Source organism: Helianthus annuus, chromosome 6 (assembly GCF_002127325.2).
Source record: "Helianthus annuus cultivar XRQ/B chromosome 6, HanXRQr2.0-SUNRISE, whole genome shotgun sequence".
Classification (NCBI taxonomy): Eukaryota; Viridiplantae; Streptophyta; class Magnoliopsida; order Asterales; family Asteraceae; genus Helianthus; species Helianthus annuus.
Window position 1 is genome coordinate 51,234,451 of NC_035438.2, and position 10,686 is coordinate 51,245,136.

General features: G+C 34.3%; 1 pseudogene; it reads right to left on the minus strand.

Annotated features, from left to right (window-relative positions):
* Positions 1-1,524: 1,524 nt before the first annotated feature.
* On the minus strand, positions 1,525-2,472 carry LOC110944736 (annotated as a pseudogene).
* Positions 2,473-10,686: the final 8,214 nt, after the last annotated feature.

Sequence of the window (10,686 nt, forward strand, 5' to 3'; positions counted from 1 at the left end):
TAAACCTCCAAAAAAACCTAAAAAAATCAAAAAAACACACAAATTTTTTTTTTTAATATTTTTTAAGTTAAAATCGCTACTTTTAGTAGCAAAAAAAAACTTTTCTTTTTTTTTTTTTAAATTTTGGCTACTAAAAGTAGCGATTTTTTTATAAAAAATATTAAAAAAAATTGGGTGTTTTTTTAGCTATTTTTAAGTATTTTTGTTTGTGTTCACATTGGTTCTCGCAATAAAGGGTGGTTCCTAACGGATCTTTGTCATGTATATATATATATATATAAAGTGAAACATATTTGGGTTATTCTAGTTATATACACACAACTTATTTGCAATATATTCTTAAGGTACTTGAACCCGTTTAGATCATATCTTGACAAATAGAAGTAGGCTAACAATTTGGAGACATGGTCTTGTTGTGGTTTAACTTTCTTCACCTTAATTTAAATTATTGTTATTTTAGTCATGTTATTTAAAGCTAAAATAATTTTTAGCATACTTTTTTATAAAAAAAAACGACTAAATTATTTCCTAAGTAATCAAATTGTTAAAATAGTGTATAAATACCATCTTTTAAATTTATTTTTTTCATTGATTGAAATGAATACCATTTTTAATTTGTTTTTTCAAAAAGTTATAATTATCTGAAAGATTTGAGCATCTTTAAATGATATAATATATAGGATATACAATTTAGTTTTTAGTAACCATCAGACTATTTAAAATTCATTTTTATACCGTTTTATGGTTAATTAATTTGTCAACATTATTTCAACTTCTTTCGCTATTTACTAATATCGATTTCTTCACAATTTTTAATATACAAACTAATAAGAAATTCAATTCATTTCCAGTGGCACTTTTTTCCATCATGATATCAAGCTGAGTTATTACATATCATTTCTTCCATCGCAATCATACAAGTTCTTTTTCACTCTCATCAATTCAATTCTGGTTCAACATCAATTTAGGTATGGTATCAAAATTTAAAACTTATTGTATTACACTATGTTATTCATCTTATGATTTATACACACCATAATAATAAGAATAATAATCTTGATACGCTTTTACATGGTTATTTACATATTGATGTTAATAGTATTAATTGATTGTTCACTACACAAACAAACAAATGCATGGAGTAAAACTAACTTTGTTAAAGGATCTTTACATTTAAAAATATAATCTTACATTAAAGGTCCGTATAATCATACTAGTGGGGAACCCGCGCGTTGCGGCGGAGTCGATAGTAAGGGGCGATAATATAATTCAAACCTTAAAACGATAAAAAACCATATATAAGTTGTATATGTATATAAGTTTTATATACATTCTGGAAAACAAAATGTTGGTATTAAATGTAGAATGCCGAAATTGTTACAAAAAACAAGAAAGGGGTAGTCTCCTTTAGTTTAGAAGCTTTCATCTAAAATTCGATAACATCATTTTCATCCAATACCTCAACTTTCTAATCACATTTGTCAATGTGAGTAGGCTTCTGTTTATGTGGCTGCCTTCCTTCAATCAGGCACCTGCAGCATACGTTTGAGATGCACGCTCACTGCCAGCAAGATCCACAAGACTCTGCAAGAGTCCAATGAGGTTAAAATCAACTTACCGAAAAATAATCAATAACAAAGAGAATATTAAATTACGTACCAAATTTGCCAAGAGAGATTTTACACATCCTGATTCATCATGAAAACTACTCTCAATAGTCTGAAAAGGAAAACCCTTAAACGATGAGATGAAGTGTGCACAAATAGAATGATAGATTATTCTAAAGTGAAAGACATGAAACTTGCCATTTACTTCACATGAACGTTTATACACAAAAGAAAAGGCAAAAGCTGGTAAATTGTTAAGATTACCAGTCTGATTATCTGATGTGATCTTGAGCTTCTATCGTTCAAAGATGTTTCACCGACTTGCCTTTGATCTGCAAGCAGAAGCAAGTGTAAAGTTGAGATATGAAGAAATTCCTATTAAGCTATGCAGTGAGCGGGCAAGTACCTTCACAAGTAGCAATTAAGCTCCTAAGATGCTGACTATTTCATACGACCTCCTCTGTCAGCTTCTCCACCACTGTACCTTTCTGGATTCAAGAAACAAAATTCAAATCAAAGTAAAATAGAAATACACGACAAACATAACGATGAACTCACCTCGGGATCATCCAAGAGACGAAGGGCACCAGAATCACGGTTCAAGAGGTCTACGACCGTCTCGTTATAGATTTCGATAGCCGAAAACTTCAAAACAAACCTACTTGCAGTGGCCTAGTCGTCATAACAAAAAGAAAGTATTGAAGTAAAAAAGGAATATGTAATATAAAGAAGAAATGATGGGTAACAAACAGACATTGGTGATATGGGCGGAAATGTCATTGATGCAGTTGTCTGCAATTCCTTTCAAGGTGTAGGTCTTGCCACTGCTAGTCTGACTGTAGGCAAAAATGGTAGCTACACACATTTTACAACAACAAAAAGAAGAGAGAATTCATGAATGAATCATCTAGAAACTGAAATTTAAGATCGAGATATATTAACCTACAGTTGATCCCTTTGATAGTAGAGATGGCAACATCTTTAGCACCTTGTTCATAAACACTCCGATTAAGGCAAGAGGGATCAAATACTCTATCTGTAGACACAAAATCATCATCAGTAGGTCGTCATAAGAAAGGGAGAGAAGAGTATGTATGTGAGGATGTAAGTAGTACCGAAAGTGTAGATGGAGGTATGGCGATCGTGATTGAGGTTGGTTGAAGTGAGGGTGTTGTCATCGGTGCAATTCCAGGCGAAAAGGTCATAGTTAGCAAGCTCTCTAACAAAAGAATCATTCACAATATCAGATAAATCAAACTCACTAAAACCAAAGGGGCATGTAACCTGTATGATAATTTTCAGCTGAAGATCTTGTGTGAGGACATTCTTCGAACAGTTGGTGAGCATAACATTCAGGTTCATAAAAACATGCAATTGCTGATCTTGATCACCAGCACCATCATAAATCCAATCACCAGATCCACTTCCATCTATGCCAAGTGCATGGTAAAATTTATTTCGTATACACGCCTAAAATCTATCGATTGGTTGGTCATAATTGTTAAAAAAACAAGAGTATCACAAGTGAAGAAAAAATAACATACATAAAGAATGTTAAACATTTGTAAAAATAAATTACCTTCTCTTCTCAACATTCACTTATTGATTAGGATCATGACCATCAACCCCATCTTTCTCAATAAATGGTAATATTGCTTTTTAAAATAAATACAGAATTGTTAACTATAGAAATATATATAGAGCTGCTATAAAACTATGGAATACAAAAGGATGAGTTGTACTTACGTTTTATTGTTGTAGGAAAACAGATCAGATTTGACAATATAAAAGCAAGGGTAACGATTTGACAATATAAAAGCAAGGGTAACTCGTCTATGTAATTTCTTGGCTAATAACTCAACCCAGTTGGTTGACTAAGTGAATCAGGAAGCATCTCATGTTACAGGTAATCATCATATTAGCCTAACAAAATTTAGAAAAAACATAACTTCAGTTATAAAGGGTGGCGTTCAGATCCAATGTAGACGGCGAGGGATCCGACGTACGTGGGCGTCTTTCCTTCATTACTCATTAGTAATATAACATATAGTCCCTAAATTTTAAAGACAAATATATAATATAATCTTAATTGCGTCGGAACACTCAGGGAGTCTATTCTCCAAATTGCTTTACAGAAAAAGAGGGATGCCTCTAATAAGTTTTCCAAACATATACAACGGAAAGATCAGTGATAACCAATCACATCCCCTGTCCTACTATAAACAGGAGCAATTCTGATAATCGATGTTACTAATGTTCCGCAGTACACGTGTACAACAGTTCTAGAGATTTCAATATGTTTCAACCGTTTTGACCTCTGATTGGCTCAGTTGTCTTCTTCTTTGTAAAAAAAATATATATAGCTTTTAGCAATGATTCAAACACCAAGTTTAATCAGATACAGCCTTAGAGAGTGTCGCGTGTTCTTGTGCAGCAAATCAAAGCAACCATAGTCATATTATTATTACCAAAACTATCTATTATATTTCTAAGGTAGGAACCAGTCCTCCTGACTGCTTTATGGATTATAATTTAGAAAAGAATTACTATAAGAAAATATGTAACAACAAAGTTAATAGAAACAGTGACCTTTATGCAAAGTTAAATACAAGAATGAAGCAGAAACTACTTACATTTGTAGGAGAAAACATCAATCCATGAACTGGACCTTCATGACCGGTAAGAACATCCAACAACCAACCCGTCTTCGTCAACCAAACAAAAATCTAGAAAAGAACAAAAACCGCTAAGACAACTTTCTACACAAGAGAGATAAATTTAACGCATAGAGAAACCGTCATTCTCATGGTGCCACCAAGAAACGAGGCTGCTCCAAGTAAGGCAAAGAGACCGCAATTAAGATTAGTGATGGGACTTAGAAGTCTACCTACAAGACGCCCGTATGACGCACCGTCCTTTAAATGATCAGGACATGGAATGCATTTAATGAACCATTGGTCCTTCCTTTCCCTCAACAAATTCAGCGGCAACTCCAAAAATCTGATCATACACACCAATATCCAAACAAGATAAAAAGGAAACAGAGAGTACACATGATTATGCACATGGTACCATAGTTGTCAATAGTGAGCGTAGCGATCACTATAGCACACTACGTAGCGTATAGGTCTAGGCTCGCTATTAGGGTTGTAGCCATAGATAGCGATAATAGCGACAATTTAATTATTTCTTTGTTTTTTTAATATAAATGGCTGGATTTTAGGTTTTTATTAAATATACATGTAAAATAGCATATTTATAAATTTTATATTTTTTTTGTAGCATATCGCTATTTATAAAATAGCCGCCCCCCTATTTATCGCTATTCGATATGTAGTGTATAGGTGCCTTATCGCTATTTGTCGCTATTCGCCATTAACAACTATGCATGGTACAGACCTTTACAAAGAGAGTGCTTGGAGCCAAAATAGAATGAGCATCTACACCATTAAGATAGGCCTTAACCTCAGGTATACCGGAACCAGCTATTGACAGGGCAATATAAGCGCAAAGAACTGCAGCACACGTTGCAAGAACCACATTACAACCAGCCAATCCAGCAAATGCCAGATAATACCTGCATTTTCGATAACAAAGATTCTCTGTCACTTCAAGCCGTATGCGGTTTAAATAGAACATATTTGGGCGTACCTTTCTTTAAGCAAAAGACTGCCGGTTAGAAGAAGCTTAAAACCAGCAATGTTCTCCACTGCAAGGTTATTGAAAAAACCGACAAGTCCTGTAGCTAATCCTATAAGAAGAATCATACACGAATCATCGACTATTCCCAAATCACACCCAATCCCAATCAATCCAAACACAATACCTAATCCAAACAACAAAACCAAACAATATGCCAAACAACAAACATAGTTACTTGCACATGTATACACAACAAATTTTCTTGTACAATCTAAAACAAGAAAAAAGATTCAAATCCCATTTTAACTTGTACAATCCAAAACAAGAAAAAAAAATTCAAATCCCATTTTAAAATACACTCATTGGTTACTTCTCCTACCACAAAAACACATGTACTCCAACGGGTTTCTTAAGAACATCCTACTTCGCACCCCACTGTAACAATCAAGCACCCAACCAATCCTACGAACGGTTTTCAGTTTATCCAAAGGTTTGAGATTATGAGATAGCTCCAGAATGCCGAGATAATTCAACTGAAACTCTGTTTACACACCAAAACACGAGCATGAACAAAACTTACATGAAAAAAAGACAAAATTAACAATTGAAGCGATGTAGTTGATCATGTCATAGACAAAAAGTCTGTGCACAACCGAACACATACATAAATTGGATGAAAATAAGGTTACCTATGTTCTGATTGTATATCAACAATGAAAGGAATCGGACCTGTTGACATACCATAACCAATCGTTACATTGAACCCTAACAGTCGCCATCATTTCTGGTGGCGGGAATTGTAGACGGTAGTGCAACATATGAAGTCGATATATCCAATTTTGATGGAGTTGTTGCTCTGTAATTGAGGGGATTTGAAGCTGATCTTACATTCAATTGGGGATTTTAATAGCACTGATGATTCTGTCCACTGATTTGCTTGGGGCTTTTCTGTTTAAAAGATTACATTGAATTGTGGGTTACAGTTACATTCAATCAAACCATCTATACATCTTCATCATCCCAGAAACGTATGAATCATTAAAACCTAATTAAATGGGGGCATATTTGGAAGCAGGAGACGAAAGTAGGGGAAATTTTCTTGGGACATTGTGTGGCGTTTTAAAATATCGTGGGGAAATTACATCTATGTCCAATGCTTTATACAGATGTATAGATTATGGATGAGGAGGTATTTTTTATTTTATTCGTCATTTATACTTAGTAATACATTAGATATGATTACACTTGTGTTTTCTTATTTGTTTTATGTGCAGGGTGTCAAAGTTCAATGTAATGTTTTCTATTAACATTTTCAGCAAATGATGTATACAAATATAATCATAGTTTATGACTTATATATACATTTATAGATTTTTTAATTTTAATTGCAAATATAATCATAATTTATTTTTATTTAGAGTTAATTACACCGTTAATTCTTGTGGTTTATAGGAAATAACAGGATCAGGTACTAATAATTTAAAGTAACATTTTGAGGTACCAACTTTCAATTTTGTAACAACTTGGAGTACTAAAACTAATAAATATTAGTTTTCTTGTTAGATTTCTATAAAATGACAAAAACACCCTTTATAACTTCAAGGATCATTTATGTAAAATACTCATTTATCTAAACTAAATTTAAACAAATAGTGAGAAAGCCCGCGTGTTGCGGCGGGTATCCCGACTGATATCATATTCATTTATGATATGTATTATAAATGTTGACTTTTAAGCATGAAGTTTGTTAGTTACAAAACCCAACATGTCACTCTTATTTATTTATTTGAGTTTTCAACTCCACGAGGAGTTTGGTTTTGATCACTTGTTATATAAATATATGTTTGAAATATTATTAATTTTATACATTTATCTAATAATCATAAAATATTGATAAATAGTACTGATGAAAAATTTTATACATTTATCTTAATTATAGGTTACAAAGGTGCCGAAATCACTAAAATGCCCATAAAATGTCTTAAATTTTTGGGAAATGCGGAAGTTTACCCCCTCTAAAATAGTTTGACTCTCTTGTACATGTTGCTTCAAAATGTGTACACAATGTAAAATTACCAAAAGGGTAAAAATCATAGTTCTCTTAATAAGGTAATAATATTATTAATTTTATACATTTATCTGATAATCAAAAAATATTGATGAGTAGTACTGATGAAAAATTTTATACATTTATCTTAATTATAGGTTACAAAGGTGCCGAAATCACTAAAATGACCCTAAAGTGTCTTAAATTTTTGGGAAATGCGCAAGTTTACCCATCTAAAATAGCTTGGCTTTCTTGTACATGTTGCTTCAAAATGTGTACACAATGTAAAATTACCAAAAGGGTAAAAATTCTAGTTCTCTTAATAAGGTAATATAGAAGTATAGATTTTTTATATTTATACATACTATTAAATCATGAAAATCCAAAATGTTACATGTCTAACCTTTAATTTAATCAATTAATTCCTTTAATTATTATAAAACTTTTATTTAATTCCTTAATTTAATTTAATTAATGGAAAACATAAGTGGGCATGGATTCCATGAATTTATACATACTATTAAATCATGAAAATCCAAAAGGTTGCATGTCTAACGTTTAATCTAATCAATTAATTTCTTTAATTATTATAAAACTTGTATTTAATTCTTTAATTTAATTTAATTAATGGAAGACATAAGTGGGCATGGATTCCATGAATGAAACATCTAGATTGCCCTCAAAGTGTCTTAAAACTTTGGACAATGTCCAAGTTTTCCCCCTCTAAAACGGCTTGCTTCATTTGTACATGGTGCTACAAGATTTGTACCTAAGCAAAATTACGTAAAAGGTAGAAAACCCAGTTCTCTTAATATAGTTTTTTTTTTGAACGGCCAACAAACTCAATCCCGAGCACTCTCGGAGCACCCACTGGACAAACGGAGTACTCCGAGAGTAAGCCGAGTCCACCACCAATTCCGGGGAAAACCCGGTAACCCACCCGCCCGTAGGCATGACAGTGAAATTACCGGTAAAACTTGTTTGGCTCAAGGATCCAACCCAAGTTTCCCTAGGTCTCCTATCATTGCCCACCAGTGCCTCACTCTGCACCAAGTGGGAGTCGAACCTGCATCTCTCAAGAGAAATGCAAGCCCTCCACCACTTGATCTCGAGATCATTGGCCTCTAAATATAGTATTATAGATAAAACAAATCAGATTGTTTATGAATCTACATTGCCCAAATAGTTATATAAGAAAACATAACTTTGTGTTATTAAAATGATAAAGAATGTTTATGAATCTAACTTATAATAAAAGACTTCAAATAATGTCACATGTCATTCTCTCCTTCAACCTTATAAATTTTATTTATATTTGTTTAATATATTTCTTTTAATATTAATAGCTAATATATAGATATTGATGTGCGTGAAGTGTGTTATATTTTTGATGAGTATTTAAGCCCCTTTTTACACTTTTAGCCAAGTTTTAAATTTATAAAACACGATATTCACTAACACTAAACACACATATGGGCAAGTGCACCCATCGTGGACGTAGTATAGTGTTGGTAAGATACCGAGGTCGTCCAAGGACACAAGAGCTTTTAATACCGGTTTATCCTCAACGTCTAATCAAATCAAAAAGTGAGAAAAATGTTTTAAACTAAGAAAACTAACTAAATGCTGAAAATAAAAATAAAATAAAAACAGATAGACAAGATGAATCACTTGGATCCGACACGTGTATTAGTATAACCTTTGATTATTTTCGCACTTTTGCACTTGTTTAAGAGATTATCTTAGTTATTGTAGTAGGCCCCTCTTTTGAAGGCGACGTTACCCTCAACCCAGTAGTTTGAGTCAGCAAGGATACAATCCTAAAGGGTCGGATTATTGAAAGATAATGAATTAAGTTATTAATGCAAATTGTGGTAGGCCCCGCTTTTGGCGGTGACGTTACCCTCGGCTAAGTAGTCTGAGTCAGCAGGGATACAGTCCTAAATAGCCGGGTTATAGTATTAATAGTAGTTAACTTATGAGGGGGTCAAAGAGTTTGGATCCCCGCCATCCAATACCTATGGGCATTGAAGGAGATCCTACTAAATTTCACCCAGGTCCCAAGCAGGACCTCTAAACGCTGAACAAGGGCAAGACCCTTATCAAACCGTTCCCTTAACCCCCGACCGGGTAGCCAACATACCTCCATATAGACCGTGGAGATATGAATGGTGAAAATCTTTTATTTTATATAGACAGTAAAATAATGCCAAGACACCACGGACAAACGATAAGGAAAGATCACCTTCAACATAAGTAACTAGTTATTAAAGTCATTAATACAAAACCAAATAAAAAGTGCAAAAGATTAAAAATAAAAAGTATTATACTAAACACTTCTCTTCACCAAGTGATGTAAGAGACTTAGGCAAACATGGCCTTGATTGTCAAGAACTCTTACGATCAATCTTGGATCCCGAGACGACTCACACACTCTACGATGGACAATGGATGATGGTGGTGGTGGTGGATGATGGTGTTATGGTGGTGGTGGGTGGTGGATGAAGTGTGAGAGAGGTGGTGTGCCAAGGGATGAGTTGAAATGAAGCCAAGCACTCCTATTTATAGGCTGAACAGAAGCCTGGGCACGGCCCCGTGTCCGCTGGACACGGCCCCGTGCCCGTCTGACACTCTCTCTCTTCATTAATTGTAATTCGCAATTACAATAAATGCACATGCAGCACTCTGACCACGCCCCCGTGTCCGCTGGGCACGGCCCCGTGGTGGGCAATAGAAGCTTCTACCACTTTGTCTTTTGTGCCAGGGCTGACCATCCTGGACACTGCCCCGTGCTCGCTGAGCACGGCCCCGTGTTGAGCTGGACACGCCCCGTGTCCGCTGGACACAGCCCCGTGTTCAGCTGGGCACAGCCCAATGCTCAGCTTTCTTCTTGTTTTTGCTTTGAGAGATGCTGTCGAGGAGTCGGGCATGCCACATTTCTTCCTTTTCTTTGTATTTATGTTGGATTTGGCTGCATTTTTGCTTCTTTTGTTCATTTAAGCTCTTTTAACCCTGAAAATACAAAAGGAAGACAAAAGCACACTTTTTCCAACATTAGTACTTAAAAAGGGTTAGTTTTATGCCTCATTTGATGTAATTTATATGTTGCATTTTACACACATCAAATACCCCCACACTTGAATCTTTGCTTGTCCTCAAACAAAACTCTTTAATATGTGGCTTACACTCCCAAATGGAATGGGTAGAAGAGAAGGTTTTGGGCTTGTCTTTGAGTGTCGGGAATCCAAGATCTTTATTGGGTTTTATTTTTATATTATTTACAATCCTATTCGTTATGATTTATTTAGAACATTTCATAAGATAAATTACTTATTTGGGCATAGCATGCCTTTTTAAAATTCCATTTATATACAAGTTCACATACCTCAC